Here is a 19,811-nt window from a genome sequence, read left to right as displayed (position 1 = left end):
CAGGATTTTTACATTTTTACTTGTAAAATAATAGCAAAAGTCATGATTTTTTTAACTGAAATTCTCTGCAGCTTGCATTGTGTGCTGTTTCAGAAAATAGATGAATGGTATTTAAACATGTTTCTAAGGAATTATAAAGCTTGAAAAAGAATCGCTGTTCTGTACCTATGTTTCCTCAAGGTAATTGCTTGAAAAGCAAAGGTGATTCAGGGATTCATGAGAAGTGACAAACCGTGGCTGCCAACACAATGTATGGTGCAGTCAGCTTTTTTGAACTTTCTTGGTTTATTTTTCAGTATGGATAAATTTGCTTTCTGGCACTGGAATGCCATTTGTCATCATCAATAGAAGGCTTTGCAAGGATCCATATCTCAGGCACGGTGAACAGAAAATTGAGAGCTACTCCATTTGGCAATTCATATAGCCGAATGCAAGGGCAAAGTGAAAGCAGGTCTCTGAGTTAAGAGAAGCAAATCACTATCAGTTGCTTAGGGGAAAATACTGGAGGGGGAAGATCTGGATGGAAATGCTTGTTGACTTAATTGGTTTTAGTATTTATGTACTGTGTAAAAGCAGGAGGAGCTAAAGAGATTCTATTTTTTTAGATAGAATGTCAGTTACTGTTTAACCTTACCTCCACCCACCCCCAAGCAATGCACATCATTTTACTAAAGGTTCAAGCAATTAAACAGATTTTTGCTTGCTTTTAGATAAATACAGGGAAATGTTTAACCCCTATTGTATTGACACAAAGCCTGTGCTGATCACACAGTGAAGCCTGGGAGGTCCAAACACAATGTGATTGGCTGTTTAAAACTGTCCTCTTTTTATACATGTTTCTGCACACAGTCCAGCAACAGCAGGGTTCAGCAGCACACAGTTTTGTCCACAGGATTACAACGTGAGGGGGAGAGTTTTACCAAGTTACCATTTTTTAATAAGAAAATGGAAAGAGGCAAATAATTACATCTGTAAGGTAATATTCTACAGCTACCTTTTGTACACTCTTTTGTTCCTCTTTGATGTTCAGCTTATTAAGATAGATTTGTGCATCTGAGTACTGTATCAGCTAGTTTGGTTTATCAGAATATGAGAAATGTGAGGAAGTTGAGTTTATAGCTCTGAGGATGAGGTTGAAAATCTCTTTTGTGCAATTAATTTTATATATTTGATTAGCTTGGTTAAATGTTCTAAAATTTGAAATCAACACCGCTCTAACTTTGTTAAATTGTGTAGAATGGCTTGAACTGGTAGCACAGTGAAGCCCAGATGTAATTAAATACGGTGTGCTGGAAAGTCTTAGGTTGATTTTAATGCTGATTTCTGGGAAAAGAGATCCATTATTTTAAAGCTTATATCATGTGAGATAGAACTGTTTCTGAACTATCATAAACTTGTTTAATTTTCTTCAAGGATTCACATTGCTGAAAGTTTTCTTTCATGAAAAATTGACATTTTTTTCAGTTACAAATTTATCATATTAGTTTTAAATGAGTTTTGGGGCGTTCCCTGGTTATTATTCTTCCAGAACGAATATTTGACGAGGATCTAAGTAACAGACTACTGTGTGTTCACAAGAAGAAAAAGTGTGATCACTCACTGATTCTTCTGCTCCTGTTTCATTAAACAGAGAAGAGCATGTTCACTCCTCTCTAAACATTGACATGTGACAGTTCTGTGATAAAAATCCCTATAGTGACTGTTAGATTTTTGCATATAACCCTCTTTAGAAAATACTTGGGGGAAAAATTCTGTCAGAAAAATGAATTTTGTTTTTTGGAATCTCAGAGACTACAATGCAGTCTAGGATGCTGTATCTAAGCAATCCTGTTGTATAAACATCTGTACTAGTATATCCCAGAGAAGTATGATCACTCGCACACTCCAAAGCAGATCAAAATATCTTTTAAAAACTAAATTAACAATTTTAGTCTGGCTCACATTTACTATACATTCAGATCCAGATATGCAAAGCTGAATGTCATATTTTAAGATCTTTTCCCCACTGATTTTATCTATGCCTTTTTCACAATCACTTAAATCAGCTGAAATCTTTGATTTTTTTTTCTTTCTTTGTATTTTGGAACTTTAAAACAAGTTTGAGCTTTTGTGTGTGTTTGAGGGGGAATTGAAAAGGAATTGAAATAGATATATTGTGCTATATCTTAGCATTAAAGATCAAATTGCCATCAGCTGATACTAAAATAACTATGAAATGTCATTGAGTTTAACTGGGGTACTGTGTTCTGTCAGTTTCATTACAACCTAATTTATATAATAAAACACCACTATAAATGGTTGGCAACCTATTTTTGAATTGCACAAAGTGTTTAGGAAGTCTTTTGGTCGGCTCATCATATATATTTCACTTAAGTAAAAGCTACCCGTTATAAGAGACTTTCATTTGTAACAGTTTACCATCTGGCTCCTCTGCTTGACCATAGTATGCCTAGCTTTAAAGTCTGTTATGTACCGAGAACTGAAAGCATTGATTTGGTTATTATGTTAATGCATTATGTGCAGATAGACCACTGAAACTTTGAAAACATTTATATTTAAAAAGTCTTTTGGTCGGCTCATCATATATATTTCACTTAAGTAAAAGCTACCCCTTATAAGAGACTTTCATTTGTAACAGTTTACCGTCTGGCTCCTCTGCTTGACCATAGTATGCCTAGCTTTAAAGTCTGTTATGTACCGAGAACCGAAAGCATTGATTTGGTTATTATGTTAATGCATTATGTTCAGATAGACCACTGAAACTTTGAAAACATTTATATTTAAAAAGTCATCATCATCATCAACGTCATACAGAATTTTTAAACTCTGCTATCACACTCCATTGTTGCTCCATTTAATTGAATGGGGAGCATACTCTGTGGTATCTGAGTGCCTTGAAAGTCCAAGATATATACCTTAACATACTTAAAACCACCTTCACCAAACAAGGACACTCCACCAGAGAAGTAGATCGCATCACGGCATGGGCCATCCAACTACCCCCAGAGAACCAGCTTCAATTCAGAAATAAAACCGCACACCCATATGGGGTATCATGAAACAACTATAGCCCATATTTGATGGGGACCCCATCCTGAAAGAAATATTTCCTGAATCCCCACTTCTGGCCTGCAGACAACCCCCACCCTCTTCAAGCTCAACAGCAGAAGCAAACTCCCCTCAGAGTAGGACCACACCAACTCACAGCAGCACCAGATCTTGCTCAAACTACAGATGCAAAACCTGCAGACACATCTCCACTGCTACAGTGGTCAACACCCTCCACAATACACCTTTCAAGATCCATGGGTCTTACACTCGCCTATCACAAAATGTGGTGTACCTCATCCAGTGTGCTAAATGCCCCAACAACAATCATCTGTCTGAAACCAGATAATCATTATGCTCTTGAATGAACTCACACAGGGAGATGGTAGAAGACAAAAATAAGAACACAAAAACACCTGTGTGTGAACACTTTTTATAAAGCTAACCCTCTATACCTGACATACCAGTCCTCATCCTCAAAGGAAATCTGCACAATGCTTTCAAAAGATGAGCCTGGGAGCTTAAATTCATTACTCTGCTGAATATTAAAAATCATGGACTGAAAGAGACACTGGTTTTATGGTTTATTACAACAATTTGTAACCCACTAACCCCTTCTATTTGTCCTAGAGGTGTTAACGAACCACTTTACCTTAAATGGTCCCTTACAGTGTTACTCCCTGTCATTTTCATCCATTTCTAAGTACCACCAGGGCCGGATTAAGGCAGGGGCTTTAGGGGCTGCGGCCAAGTGCCCCAGCTCAAGAGGGGCCCCACAAAAATAAATCACAGGCAGCGATTTCCAGCTCCGGGCCGCTAAAAGTCCTGCGATGCAGTGGGGCGCTCAGGCAGGCTGCTTGCATACCGTGGCTCCAAACCACTCGCGGAAGTGGCTGGCTGTTAGCATGTCTCTGTGGTCCCTGGAGGGGTTGGCGGGAGGCGGCTCTGCATGCTGCCCCCACCCCCAGCACGATCTTTACAGCTCCCATTGGCTGGAAACCAGCCAGTGGGAGCTACAGGGGTGGCGCTTGTGGGCATTGGCAGCACACGGAGACATGTTGTCTCCCTCCTCCTAGGGGCCGCAGAGATGTATTAGCAGCCAGCTGCTTCTGGGAGCAGTGTGGGGTTATGGCAGGCAGGCAGGCAGCCTGCCTGAGGCCTGCTGCACCTCCGGCTGGGAGCCACCTGTGGTAAGCACCTCCCGGCTGGAGCCTACACCTCGTGCCCCCTCCTACAACCCAATCCCCTGCCCCAGCCTGCTCCTGCACCCAACTCCCTCCCAGGAAAAAGTCTTGCACATAGGGCCCCCACAAAATCTAATAGCCCTGGGCCCACAGGAGAGTTAATCCGGCCCTGAGTACCACAATAACAACAATTTTAAAAATTAAATATTTTAACAGAACCAACGTTAGCTGTAGGCCTCAGGAAATTAAATTATATAATTATATAATTAAATTATACTTTTTGATATTGTATATTTTTCTTTATTATTAATGAAATGATCAGAGAATGGTTGTACCAGGCTAGAGCATGTGCTGGTTTGTTATAGTATTTATTTATCTGCCTTATGTCATCATGAATTAACCAATTTACACATAACACACCAAGAAGATGCCATACAAAATGAAGGGATGCTGTTCTACGCTGAGATAAAAACAAACTGTAGCGGACAAAGCTACTGAAGAATCAACTATCACCTCAACCTGTTCTGAATTTGGACTAAAAAGAGAATGTTTGATCCAACAATCCTCTTCTGGAGGGTCTTCCATTGTCCTGGCATGGGTGAAAAAGAAAGTTCAATAGAGGCAAAGAAGTTACTCACCCTTGAGGTGGAATAACTTTCCACTTCAGATGTGGAATCATTAGGCTAATGCTGAAATAAGTAGATCTGCCCATGTACCTGATTTGGTGATAATTACTTGAGAAGCTTAGCATATCACTCCAAAAGCACAATAGTATTTTGGATAAACTTCTGAGGATATCAGTTCCGTAAAAAATGTTAGCATCTTGGAACAAATGAAATCCTGATATCTTATTATTCATTATTGGTTTTATTTACTGTTTATATTGTGAAAACACTCAAAGATCCCAGTTAGAATCAATATTGTTTTAAACAAAAAGAAAGGCACAGGCAGTTCTTGCCCCAAAGATCTCACAATCTAAAATGAGAGGGAGGGTAGAGGATTTAATACTTCTATCTATCCCTCCCTCTCATCTCTCTCCCATTGAAATCAATGGGTGTTAGGCGCTTAGATGCTTTTGAAAATCCCCCTGGGCACCTGTAAATGTTCAGGTGTCTGAATACCTGTAAAAATCTTTCCCTTAGGCACTTTTGAAAATGTTGCCAATTGTGACTCCCATTTAAAAGTAATGGAATGTGGGATAGTTACAGGTAAGTAGGATTGAGTGAGTGTAAGAAGGGAAAGAACACAGGGACACAGATTGGATGGGGAGTGGAGAGAGGAAAGAGGTGTGAGAGGAAGAAGGGGAGGAGAGTAGAGGGCAGGAAGTGTGAAACCAGCATGGGAGGAACTGAGATGAGGAAAAGTAGGAGGATGTTGCAGCAAGCAACAGATCAAAAATCATATCCAGAGTGCAAACTGCAAAAAGCAGCCTTCTGGGAGATGGTAAGAAGCCACAGATCTGAGCCTCTCCACTGCTGCTGTTACTGCTTTCAACTCCAGCTGTTGCTTGAAAAGTTTCTGTTACTGCTGAGGACTGGCTCTCCTCTGGGAGGTTCTGCTGTACTTTCATCACCCCATGTAAGTGAGTAGAGTGAGGAGAATGGAGTTATCCCAGAGGGAGGAGTTCCCACACTGAATCCCGAGTCAGAAGATGAATTAACACACAAACCATGCTTTTTTTTTTTTAAAGGTGTAACGCAATAATTTCACCAATAGTGGCAGATGTAGGGCCCAATCCTGTAAACCCTTAGGTATTTGAATAGTCTTACTGAAGTCATTAGGACTATGTGCATTAGTAACTATATGCACTTGCATATGTGTTTGTAGAATTACCGCCTTTGTACATTGAATTGCCCACATACTTGCCAGGTACTTTTCTTTTGCCTTCTTCAGAACCATCTGGTGTCGGACACTCACAGAGACATGATACTGAACTAGACAGTCTGATCGGATGTGGCAGTTTTTCTACTACTGCTGGTCCCTATGTGTAATTCCACTGTGGGTATGCATATGCTCCATGGAGCTGAGACTGGAGATTTCTAGCAAGTAGTGTCCATTAGTCCGCACCCACATAGTTGTTCTCTTCATGTTCCATACTGAAGGTGTAAGGGGTGGTGCAGACCGATCCCTCTCCCGGTCCTTCTTTCTGCTTCATGGTGCTGACTGGTGAATCATAGGTTTCAGAGTAACAGCCGTGTTGGTCTGTATTCGCAAAAAGAAAAGGAGTACTTGTGGCACCTTAGAGACTAACCAATTTATTCAAACAGAAGCTTTCGTGAGCTAAAGCTCACTTCATCGGATGCATACATACATAGTGGAAAATACAAATGATGTTTTTATACACACAAACCATGAAAAAATGGGTGTTTATCACTATAAATGGGTTTAATGGGTGTTTTCTCTCCCCCCACCCCACTCTTCTGCTGGTAATAGCTTATCTAAAGTGATCACTCTCCTTACAATGTGTATGATAATCAAGGTGGGCCATTTCCAGCACAAATCCAGGGTTTAACAGGAATGTCTGAGGAACGAGGTGGGGGTGAGGAGACATTCTTAGCACACATTCTTAGCACAGTATGCCATTATCTAACCTCTTGTGAATCATCTGCATTGGAAAGGACATGTGCAAGCACTCAAAGAAGAAAGAACGGTTACTAACCTCTCTGTAACTATTGTTCTTTGAGATGTGTTGCACATGTCTTTTCCAAGACCTGCCCACTGTCCCCTCTCTCCGAGGGTTGGTAAGAAGAAACTGATGGGGTGCTCCAGACAGCTCCAGCTGAATTTAAGCCCTTGCTGTAATATATTATAAGGCAGCATTTCTGTAATCATATTCTTTCTTACAAAACAATCTAGTTGTATATTACATGTTTGAAAGTCTTCTTCTGAGCTTTTTAATAAATGCCATCACCCACCCTTACTCAATTATTCATCTACGCTTCAATTGCTCCATAGAATTTCAAAACCAAGAATCAGGTTTTAATTTACATGTTTAAACCTCTAGGGTGTAATCCTGGCCCCTCTGAAATCACTGGCAGTTTCACCATTGACTTCAGTGGGGTGAGGATGTCTCCCCATGTCACTGACATCCTTAATACTGACAACTCTTATTCTTTTTAATGTAGGTTTAATCAAGTATTGGTCTGTAGATGTTTCAAAGATGATCCCATTGCATAATTTACTTGGATCTTCAAGCTTTTGATTAGCTCTCTTATAAGAGACTATTAAGGAAAAAATAAATAACTACACAGTAAAGGGCTAATTCTTGTTATGAATTATAAGTGAGTTCATTAGAAGGGTTCTAGAAGCCTTATTGCAAACAGTTGATCTTCAAAGTAGATGGAAGTTAATACTGACCTAACCAAAGGGTTGACACTTTGACCTTTACCCACATCAGTTCAGAAATTCAGTAGTTTGAGTATGCTCTTGTCTCATTCCTGTTTCTTTTCTCACAATTAAATGGGAAAAACTGAAATGAATTAAAATGGATTACAATGCATACAAGGCTGTAGACCATATTTAGTTTAAAAGGTCATCGTGTGGGAAAACAGAAATCGTTTGGGCAAGATTAAGAAAAAAAGCTTCAAAACTGGTCAGTGAAGCTGCACATGTTTGGCACGCAGAAAATGAACATTCATTTACATCAGTGTCTATATGGTCCAGATTCAGAAAAGCACTTAAGCATCTGTATAACTCCAAGCACAGAAACAGTCCCATTGACTTCACATGCTTCAGTGCATTGCTAGATTGGGAGCTATGTGCATGTAACATTTGAGTGCAAGTCTGGAAGTTGACTTTGGAAAATTAGATCCTCTCTGTTGTAAGTGGTCCAGCTGAAATATATGAACATTTGGGTTTTTTGAACATGGCATCGAAATGGAAGGCTCTCTGTAACCGTGAAACTAAAGACACATATCAGTCTTCCAGAGTTTCTAGACTTGCTTTCTCTCTCTGGTTTTTGATTATGAAGGGACCACAAATTCAGTTTAAAGAACATGTCAAATGGTTACATAGTTGTGAGCAAAGTAAAACACCTCTAGGCTAGTGCTGAGAAATAAATCAAGGTTGTCAGGTCACAGAACAGTGTAACAGCAAAATGGACTTAAACAGGAGGTGAAAGAAATGCAGATGAATTATCATGTGTGACCAATGGTATCAAATTGAATGAAACTAAAACAAATGAACTAAGTCACTGAAAGGAGTTGTGCATAGTTTTAACTTTTTATAAGTCTCTTCTGTTTTAGTCTTCTCATTTGTAATCAGAAATGCAATGAGATGCAGTAAGTTATACATCTGTAATAACCTCTCTAGAAAGGAAATAAAAATTGATATTGTAATTTTAATTATATTAATTGTATCATTTAATTATATTAATGATATTGTATTGTACTGTGACACATGGCCTGATCTTGCAGACATTGCCGTGAATAGGCCTGGCAAGTGGGACTGCTCATAGTTGCAAGCCCAGTTGTGTTTGCAATCTGTAAAGTCACATTTCAGAACTCACTGCACTCACAGTGAGAGGCAGGTAAGCTCATTTCTCACCGTTTCAAACATAATAGATTTGAAAGGTCAACTCAGCTTGTATTTGATTTGATTTCTAGTGAAGAGACACTAGAAAAACAGCAGAAAGAAAACAAATCTGGTCACAGTAGCACCTCCACTTTATGAACTTGTTGGGGATTGAGGAGTGCATAAAACAGAGACATTCATAAAATTAAACATCTCAGAATTACAGTTGGTATAGTGCATACATTGCAGCATGGTGCATTGTTCACTTACTTCTTGACTTTCAGACCCACTGCGCAGTGATTTCCAATGCACTGAGCTCATCGGAATGTGAAGTGATGTTATCTCGTTCTTCATCGACATCACTTTCCTTATGTGATTTCCCTCTCCCCCCCAAATTGGGAAAAATTCATGAAACTTGTTATTCATAAGATTGCTGTTCATAAAATCGAAGTTCTGCAGTAAATTATAGGTTTAAAATTTTGACAAGCAGGTGGAGTGAAAAAATAATACAGAGACTGTGGAAAAAGGATCAGAAAGAAGTAACTGAATTAAAAAAATACTGAACTGGGCTTGCTTTACTCCTGTGACTGAGCGCTCAACAGGACAGGCTGGGGAGACCATCAGGGTGCTGATTACAGCCTCCTCATTCTTTGGGCCAGCTGGGGTCCTGACAAGAGGTAACAGCTCTATATTCCACTGATGAAGGGTCACTGTAAACACCTGTAGAGCACAGGCGTGGAAGCACAGAGCTCTAACACAGCTGCTCCACATCCTGCTTACCGGTGACATGCCCCCTCCTGCCTCCTATGTTGGGAGGGGTTGAGAAGCAATACACTTTTATCAGCAAGAACTTTCCTTCTAACAAGCGAGTTCCCTGCTGGCCAGTTGCATCTACTGTCCAGCCCATCTGCACTTCCGAAGTGGCACAAAGGAGTTGGATCTCATTACGGAATTGTGTGTGTGTGTGTGTGTGTGACCCATTTTTGCCGGTGTAACTTTTAGAAAGTTGTTCTAGCCCTTAGACATAGTATAAGCATCTCTTTAACTTTAAAAAAGTTTGTTTTTCAATTTGGATTGTCATTGGAGGGAGGAGGAAATGGGCTTAAATTATGGGGAGAAATGGGTGAATAATTCTAGTTGAAACATTTGGAATAATTGAATGTGATTTGAAAAAAACCCAATTCTCCCCCCTGTGCCCTCATGCCTAATCACAATCCACATAGCATTACTTCAAGTTTTCACTGTTGAGCCAAAAAGTAACTCTCACAGAACAGCTGTAATTATGAGGTTTTTGATCTACTCATTGAAGTCTTTGAGACAGTATCATTAGTGAGATTAAACTTTTTAGAAAGTTTTGTCTATATTTTACATGCTTCACTAGGTAAAGAAAAGGTTTTAAGCAGGAAAATGCTTTGCAATTCTATGCAGACATTTTTCCCTCTCCAAAACTCCATTTATTGAAGCATTTTACTAATGCACTGTATTACTAAAGGACAGCTGTACTTCCCTCTCCCCTCCAGTATCTGGGATTTCTAGGAAATTATGTATAAATAGTTGAATTCCTGACTTTTAAATTATTTAATTATAGCCTTGTGTGTATCAGAGCTTTCAGTGCAGATGTTAGTCTTTCTTTATTACAGATATTTTGAAAGTAAAGAAGAATTTTTTTTATTTCTTTACCTCAAAATGCTGTCTGCTACCCCAAAATGCCAGAATGTAAAAAAAAGAACAAAACAAAAAGGAATAAAGTTATTTTGGTGTTAAGGTACAGAGTTGAGACGTTGTTGTTATTTATATAGTTCCTAAAGTTTGCTGTTTGCTTTACAAGGTAGTAAAACAGACACAGTCCCTGTCCTGAAACACTTACAACCTAACTATAGTCGTGACGCAAGAGAAAGGAACAAACACCTGGGTATAGGTTTGATGTTTGTGTGTGGGGGGAATAGAAGGCGTATATGCAGGTGATGATAAGATCGCATGGTTATTCAGGTAACATGTATAAATGTCTTATTGGTCTCAGAATATGTATATGGACACATATACATGTGTCAATACACATATTGTGTATATATAAAATATATATAAAAGCACCTCTTCAATGCTTTTAGATCAGTCATTTTCCTGCCAAGACCTTAAATTTTGCCTGATTTTTCTTTATTTTCTTTATTATTTATTATCTCTTTATAGCAGAACCTGATTCCTGAACCCTTTCTGCAGAGCCACTGTTTTTCTAAACACATTACATTGCTCATCATAGATAAAGTGCCGCCATACCTTCAACCAGCCTCATCCTCATTCCACCATGCAACTCTCCTCTTCCCTCCACTTCAGGTGTTGACCACAGTTTTCCTTTCAAGGCCCTCTCCCAACCCACATTCCCTTCTCTCATCTCAAATCTTTCTCCCATTCATAATGAGCCAGTAATACAAGAAATCACAGGGCTGTAGGGAGGCAATTGAAGCTCTAACAAGTAGCTGCTTTATATTGCTGATGAAGCAATCTCTACCTCTTGCGGGCTAACCCCTCACCTGAGACGTAGAGGGTGCACTTCTGCCCCGAGTAGTTGCAAGTGACCATTGGGAATCAGTGCTCCTGTATGAAGGGGAAGAGAAAATCAACAGAAATATTATTAATTCAGTCCTTACTAAAACACAGTTTTGAATATAATTTCAATCCACCTACATTGAACTTATTGTGGCAGGTATGTCAAGATGTATCTCTGACAGGTCTGTCTACTTCTGTACTACAATTCTAATTTCTATTTTGTAGCAGGTTACTATTTAACATGATTCAGTGAGAAGGGATATATACCTATTTAAATGTCTCGTTCTTCAATTTTTTTTCCAGACCAAGCAGTAACATAAAGAAGTCCCAAGAGATAAGAAGGAAAGAAAAACAGAGACACAGATCATTGTGCTCTGAAAGTATTTGTACAAAGGTAGGACAGTTTTTATTTTCTTCCTAAACATTTATCTTCTTTTACCAATTAACACTAGGTGAAATCAGATCTCATGGCATAAAATACCATGATTGTGTTGTGTTCATAAAATGATATATCACATTCTGTATTAAGTTGCATTTTCAAGCTTGGCATAAACAGTTTGTGATAAGTAGAAACTAAAAAATGTAAGTTTTTCTAGTTGATAAAGAGCTCAGATCAAATGTATTAAAAAAGAAAAGCGGACAAACAGTGTCCCATGGCATCTCATGTTTAAGAAATTACACTTAATAAATGATGATGTTCGTAGCTGGGCAAAACAGGGAACAAACTTCAGAACAAGTCATACCAGGAAACAAATGCTCCTCTGAAGATATTGAAGTTTGAAGATTCTTATTATGCGAGTAAATACAATTTTTTCCCCCCTCTTCCACACTCCCTTACAGTTTTTGTTACGGAGCCATCCACTCACGGGTTCTTCAGTCCCACAGTTTTGGTCACAAGAGTAAAAAGCCTGTTTTGGAAGTTTTGAAGTTACTTTGATTCTGCTTTCTGTTCTTTTTGTATTTGCTCTGCACAGGCCTTTCACCACTAAGAAGAGATAGCATTGCTAGAATTCAGCAGTGGCTGCTGAATAGACATCTGTGTTTTAATATATGACTTTTGTGAAAGAAAACTCTTATTTTGGGATCTTGAATACAGTAGTGTCCATCAGAACAGATGCTATCTCTGTTGTGCAGTTCATAGGCATGGGTGGCCGTACAGACATTTCACTTTGATTTGTGTGTTTCAGATTATTTCCCAACTTGATGAACTGTACAGTAGACTTAAAACAATGTAAAGAAAGTGATAGGTAACAAAAAACATTGACGTGAACCAAATGGTGCTGCTGTTCCTAAGAGTCAGCATTCACTGCATCTTTTCTCTCTAAAGGTTTTATTTTGTACAGTTCAAGAATCTTGTCCAAAATGGTACCAAGTCATTCATGAGCTAAATGCAGTTCCATAAAAGTCAACTGTTACCATCATTTTTTGAAGCTAGATTGCTGTCTGAAAAAAAACACTATTAAAGATGCTCAAAAGCTCATTTGGGTGGTAACCAAATTTTCTCTAGGAAGCCTTCAGGTCGTCTGGCTTTGCTGAAGGCTGGTTTGATTCACTAGGGTCTTGAGTTCCTGTCACAGTGCCCTTGCTGCCCAGTTGAGACCCTGTTCTCTTGCTGGGCAATGTTGCCATGCAGCAGATTCCCTGGGGCCATATGGCTGAGTGACAGCCAGCCATACCTAAGCTGACAGCCATTTGAATGTTGAATTGGCTCATGGACAGGTGCCTGCTCCCCAGCAGTGAGGTGGTCTGGCCTTCCTCTGTGACTCTTACTCTCCCTGTGCCTTGCTAGTTGCTTCTATAGTTTGAGCTCTTAAATTTTGATGCTCCTTAGAAACAACTTAGATAGAGAGGGATGATGCATTATCTTCTTTTGGCAGGGACCAGTACCTTACACTCGGACTTGTGACTGTAAAATGCATAGTAGCATGAAGACCTGGGAGAAGGGCAGAATCTGGGGGGAGCATGGGCTGTTATAGCAGAAATAAGGGAGAAACAAGACAGAACTGGTGGGGGTGGGAATCAAATCAGTATCTTAGATGTCTATATACTAATGCAAGAAGTATGGGGAATAAGCAGGAAGAACTCAAAATGCTAGTAAATACACATGACATAGTTGGCATCACGGAGACTTGGTGGGATAATACGCATGACTGGAATATTGGTATAGAAGGATACAGCTTACTTAGGAAGGACAGCAGGGCAAAAAGGAAGGAGGTGTTGTCTTATATATTAAAAATGTATACACTTGGACTGAGGTTGACATAGAAATAAGAGACAGCCCTGGTCTACACTAGGTGTGGGGGGGTCAACCTAAGGTACGCAACTTCAGCTACGCAGATAGCATAGCTGAAGTCGGCGTACCTTAGGTCGACTTACCTGGCGATGAGGATGGCGGCGAGTCGACCACTGCTGCTCCCCTGTCGACTCCGCTTCTGCCTCTCTTGAGCTGGAGTTCCCGATCCGGTGGGTAGTGAAGACCTGCCCACAGACTTGTTGAAAGTCTCTGGGCAAGGATAAAAGGGGTAAAAAACAAGGGTGATGTCATGGTAGGGTCTACTACAGACCACCAAACCAGGAAGAAGAGGTGGATGAGGCTTTTTTTAAACAACTAACAAAATCATCCAAATCACAGGACTTGGTGGTGATGGGGGACTTCAACTACCCAGACAGATGTTGGGAAAATAACATAGCAGGGCACAGATTATCCGACAAGTTCTTGGAATGTGTTGGAGACTATTTATTATTTCAGAAGGTGAAAAAAGCTACTGGGGGTAGGCTGTTCTAGATTTGATTTTGACAAATAGGGAGGAACTGGTTGAGAATTTGAAAGTGGAAGGCACCTTGGGTGAAAGTGATCATGAAATTGTAGAGTTCATGATTCTGAGGAATGGTAGGAGGGAGAACAGCATAATAAAGAATGGATTTCAAGAAGGCAGACTTTAGCAAACTCAGGGAGCTGGTAGGTAAAATCTCATGAGAAGCAAGTCTAAGGGGAAAAACAATTGAAGACGATTGTCAGTTTTTCAAAGAGACATTATTAAGGGTACAAAAGCAAACTATCCCACTGCGCAGGAAAGATAGGAAGTAGGGCAAGAGACCACCCTGGCTTAACCAGGAGATCTTCAATGATCTAAAACTCAAAAAAGAGTCCTGCAAAAAGTGGAAACTCGGTCAAATTACAAAGGATGAATATAAACAAATAACAGAAGTATGTAGGGACAAAATTAGAAAAGCCAAGGCACAAAACATGATCAAAGTAGCTAGGGACATAAAAGGAAACAAGAAAGCATTCTACAAATACATTAGAAGCAAGAGGAAGACCAAGGACAGAGTAGGCCCGTTACTCAATGAGGGCGGAAAAACAATAACAGAAAATGTGGAAATGGCAGAGATGCTTAATGACTTCTTTGTTTCGGTTTTCACCAAGAAGATTGGTAGTGATTGGACGTCTAACATAGTGAATGCCAGTGAAAATGAGGTAGGAACAGAGTCTAAAATAGGGGAAGAACAGGTCAAAAATTACTTAGACAAGTTAGATGTCTTCAAATCACCAGGGCCTGATGAAATGCATCCTAGAATACTCAAAGAGCTGACTGAGGAGATATCGGACTCATTAGCAATTATCTTTGAAAAGTCATGGAAGATGGGAGACATTCCAGAAGACTGGAAAAGGGCAAATATAGTTCCCGTCTATAAAAAGGGAAATAAAGATAACCTGGGGAATTACAGACCAGTCAGCTTAACTTCTGTACCTGGAAAGATATTAAGAGAAAATAATTAAACAATCAATTTACAAACACCTAGAAGATAATGAGGTGATAAGTAACAGTCAGCATGGATTTGTCAAAAACACATCATGTCAAACCAACCTGATAGCTTTCTTTGACAGGGTAACAAGCCTTGTGGATAGGGGGGAAGCGATAGATGTGGTATATCTTGACTTTAGTAAGGCTTTGGATACTGTCTTGCATGACCTTCTCATGAACAAACTAGGGCAGGGATCGGCAACCTTTGGCACGCAGCCCATCAGAGAAATCCGCCGGCGGGCCGGGGCGGTTTGTTTACCTGCAGCATCCACAGGTTCGGCCGATTGCAGCTCCCACTGGCCCTGGTTTGCCATTCCAAGCCAATGTGGGCTGTGGAAAGCGGCATGGGCCGAGGGATGTGCTGGCTGCCACTTCCCGCAGCCCCCATTGGCCTGGAATGGTGAACTGCGGCCAGTGGGAACTGCGATCGGCCGAACCTGCGGACGCTGCAGGTAAACAAACCATCCTGGCCCGCCAGCGGATTTCCCGGATAGGCTGCGTGCCAAAGGTTGCTGATCCCTGAACTAGGGAATTACAACCTAGATGGAGCTACTATAAGGTGGGTGCATAACTGGTTGGAAAATCGTTCCCAGAGAGTAGTTATCAGTGTTTCACAGTCACGCTGGAAGGGCATAACGAGTGGGGTCCTGCAGGGATCGGTTCTGGGTCCGGTTCTGTTCAATATCTTCATTAATGATTTAGATAATGGCTTCATTAATTATTTAGATAATGAGTACACTTATGTAAAGTTTGCAGACGATACAAAGCTGGGAGGATTTGTAAGTGGTTTGGAGGATAGGATTAAAATTCAAAACGATCTGGACAAACTGGAGAAATGGTCTGAAGTAAATAGGATGAAATTTAATAAGGACAAATGCAAAGTTCTCCACTTAGGAAGGAACAATCAGTTGAACACATACAAAATGGGAAATGACTGCCCAGGTAGGAGTACTACAGAAAGAGATTGGGGGTCATAGTGGATCACAAGCTAAATATGAGTCAACAGTGTAATGCTGTTGCAAAAAAAGCAAACATAATGATTAAAGGTCTAGAAAACATGGCCTATGAGGGAAGATTGAAAAAATTGGGTTTGTTTAGTCTGGAGAAGAGAAGACTGAGAGGGGACATGATAACAGTTTTCAAGTACATAAAAGGTTGTTACAAGGAGGAGGGAGAGAAATTGTTCTTCTTAACCTCTGAGGATAGGACAAGAAGCAATGGACTTAAATTGCAGCCAGGGCAGTTTAGGTTAGACATTAGGAAAAACTTCCTAGCTGTCCGAGTGGTTAAGCACTGAAATAAATTGCCTAAGGAGGCTGTGGAATCTCTATCATTGGGGATTTTTAAGAGTAGGATGCACAAATACCTGTCAGGGATGGTCTAGATAATACTTAGTCCTGCCTTGAGTGCAGGGGACTGGACTAGATGACTTCTTGAGGTCCCTTCCAGTTCTGTGATTCTATGACATAGGTATATGATGACATGACTACACAATGAGATGGTTTGATCAGTGTAAACAAAGCTACAATAGATGCAGCACTGAAGCTGCCTATTAGGTACAGAAACACATGGCACTAGTAATGGCTAGACATCAAGAAATAGAACCTTGGGCATCACTATGTACATGGGAGAGGTGGGAATTGATTTCAGTGGAGCTGCAAGACAAAACCACCCTATAAGCTTTAAACAGCTTGACTGTATGCAGTGGGATCCAATCACAGGCAATGGAGAAGGTAGGGGGATCAGAGTTTAGCCCTTTTCCCTCATCAGTCAGCCATGGCAGCCTGCCTTGTGGCCCTTTCCTCTAGCTGGTCTGTCCTAATCTGCATCTTCAAAGAGTGTCTCACCCAGACATACGCCCACTTTTTCTGTCACACTGAATCCTGCTGGCAGTGTCCGTCTGCCTCTGTGAAGGAAACGTTTCTCCATTCAGCATTTATTTAAAGGGACACAGGTTTGTTTTTTTTCAATTGGTTAATTGTAAAAATGCATTTGTCTGGAAGAGCACCTTTTAAATAGGAGCCATTTAAAATAATAAGCATTTAAAATAATCCTTTAAAAATTGTTAAATAGGTTTTTATACTCCCTTATTTATATTTAGAAGGGTCTTTTGAGTGGGTCTAAAATGAGCATATAGTCAGACCTTTTTCCAGCCCCCTTTCTCTTTTTGCATAATGATGTTTGCTGCTGTTGCCCATTTTCATTTTCAGCTATGCTGCTACTATTACTGGTAAACACCTACTTTCAGGGCCTAGAAAGTTCATGTACCATCAGCAAAACAGTAAAACTAACTAAACACAGAGTTTAAACACAAAGCAAACAAACTAAAATAAGAGAGGGAAAATATTTCTCTAAACTATTTAGTTAATAGAAATCTTAATGGCTTACTTGTAGGTACAATAGTAGGTACAAATAGAAATGTGATTTTCAAATCAATAGTATTCCTTTAAAAAGAAATTGAAAATGGTTTCCTGTTCTAACAAACCTGGCTCATGACAAAACCTCTAGATAATTTTCAAAAACTTGACAACAAAAATCCTCTTTTAAAAGTTGTGTATGCATTTTTCAACACTTCTGTAGCAGTGAAAAGTACAGTAGTTCTTAAATTTCAGCAAAAAAGATGGTGAAACGATGCTTTGTGAATCACAAAAAATCTCACTAAGGAACTGTCGGCATTTTGAAAAATGAGAGAAATTGACTGAGGAATGATGATTTTTTTTAAAGAAAAAAAAAGAATCTGAGCTGCCAATCTATCCTTTGTGAAAGCAAAAGTTTATAGAATGAGGAGTACTTTTGGCACCTTAGAGACTAACAAATTTATTTGAGCATAAGCTTTTGTGGGCTAAAGCCCACTTCATCAGATGCATGCAGTGGAAAATACAGTAGGAAGATATATACACACACACACACACAGAGAACATGAAAAAATGGAGGTTGCCATACCAACTCTAACGAGACTAATCGATTAAGGTGGGCTATTATCAACAGGAGAAAAAAAAACTTCAGTGATAATCAGGATGGCCCATTTCAAACAGTTGACAAGAAGGTGTGAGTAACAGTAGGGGGAAAATTAGCATGGGGAAATAGTTTTTAGTTTGTTTAATGACTCATCCACTCCCAGTCTTTATTCAAGCCTAATTTAATGGTGTCCAGTTTGAAAATTAATTCCAGTTCTGCAGTTTCTCGTTGGAGTCGGTTTTTGAAGTTTTTATGTTGAAGAATTGCCACTTTTAGGTCTGTAATTGAGTGTCCAGGGAGGTTGAAGTGTTCTCTGACTGGGATTTTGAATGTTATAATTCTTGACGTCTGATTTGTGTCCATTTATTCTTTTGTGTAGAGACTGTCCGGTTTGGCCAATGTACATGGCAGAGGGGCATTGCTGGCACGTGATGGCATATATCATATTGGTAGATGTGCAGATTAACGAGCCTCTGATAGCATGGCTGATGTGGTTAGGTCCTATGATGGTGTCCCTTGAACAGATATGTGGACAGAGTTGGCAACAGGCTTTGTTGCAAGGATAGGTTCCTGGGTTAGTGCTGGTGTGTGGTTGCTGGTGAGTATTTGCTTCCAGTTGGGGGGCTGTCTGTAAGCAAGAACTGGCTTGTCTCCCAAGATCTGTGAGAGTGATGGGTCATCCTTCAGGATAGGTTGTAGATCCTTGATGATGCGCTGGGTAGGTTTTAGTTGGGGGCTGAAGGTGATGGCTAGTGGCCTTCTGTTGCTTTCTTTGTTGGGCCTGTCCTGTAGTAGGTGACTTCTGGGTACTCTTCTGGCTCTGTCAGTCTGTTTCTTCACTTCTGCAGGTGGGTATTGTAGTGTAAGAACGCTTGATAGAGATCTTGTAGGTGTTTGTCTCTGTCTGAGGGGTTGGAGCAAATGCGGTTGTATCTTAGAACTTGGCTGTAGACAAAGGATCATGTGGTGTAGTCTGGATGAAAGCTGGAGGCATGTAGGTAAGTATAGTGGTCAGTAGGTTTCCAGTATAGGGTGGTGTTTATGTGACCATCGCTTATTAGCACTGTAGTGTCCAGGAAGTGGATCTCTTGTGTGGACTGGTCCAGGCTGAGGTTGATGGTGGGATGGAAATTGTTGAAATCATGGTGGAATTCCTCAAGGGCTTCTTTTCCGTGAGTCCAGATGATGAAGAAGTCATCAATGTAGCTCAAGTAGAGTAGGGGCTGTCAAAGTTCCTTCCCCACTCTGAATTCTAGGCTACAGATGTGGGGACCTGCATGAAAGACCACCTAAGCTTATTTTTACCAGCTTAGGTTAAAAGCTGCCACCACCAAAGTGTTACACAAAGAACAGGGGAAGTGCCCACTTGGAAATGTCTCCCCCCCAAAAAAAATCCCCCCAAGCACTACACCCCCTTTCCTGGGGAGGCTTGATAAAAACCCTCACCAATTTGCATAGGTAAACACAGACCCAAACCCTTGGATCTTAAGAACAATGAAATGCAATCAGGTTCTTAAAAGAAGAATTTTAATTAAAGAAAACGTAAAAGAATCACCTCTGTGAAATCAGGATGGTAAATACCTCACAGGGTAATCAGATTCAAAACATAGAGAATCCCTCTAGGCAAAACCTTAAGTTATAAAAAGACACAAAAACAGGAATATACATTCCATTCAGCACAACTTATTTGATCAGCCATTTAAACAAAACAGAATCTAACGCATATCTAACTAGATTGCTTACTAACTCTTTACAGGAG

At 40.1% G+C, this 19,811-nt stretch overlaps 1 protein-coding gene across 22 annotated transcripts in view; it reads left to right on the top strand.

Annotated features, from left to right (window-relative positions):
• NRCAM (neuronal cell adhesion molecule) overlaps positions 1–19,811 on the top strand; it is a 298,267-nt gene that overhangs the window by 115,301 nt on the left and 163,155 nt on the right. For 20 of the 22 annotated variants that reach the window (XR_012156792.1, XR_012156791.1, XM_073328057.1 and 17 more), the window contains one exon: positions 11,592–11,682. The exons of 1 other annotated variant lie outside the window; for it this stretch is intronic. The gene's annotated coding sequence lies outside the window, so the exon portion shown is untranslated. Of the gene's footprint in view, positions 1–879; positions 977–11,591; positions 11,683–19,811 lie in introns of those variants that run through there. One more of the 22 variants, XM_073328050.1, reaches the window with a different exon arrangement.

The sequence above is a fragment of the Lepidochelys kempii genome, chromosome 1, assembly GCF_965140285.1.
Source record: "Lepidochelys kempii isolate rLepKem1 chromosome 1, rLepKem1.hap1, whole genome shotgun sequence".
Taxonomy (NCBI): Eukaryota; Metazoa; Chordata; order Testudines; family Cheloniidae; genus Lepidochelys; species Lepidochelys kempii.
The sequence above is the reverse complement of the archived record's forward strand: the minus strand, read 5'-3'. Positions and strand labels throughout refer to the sequence as shown.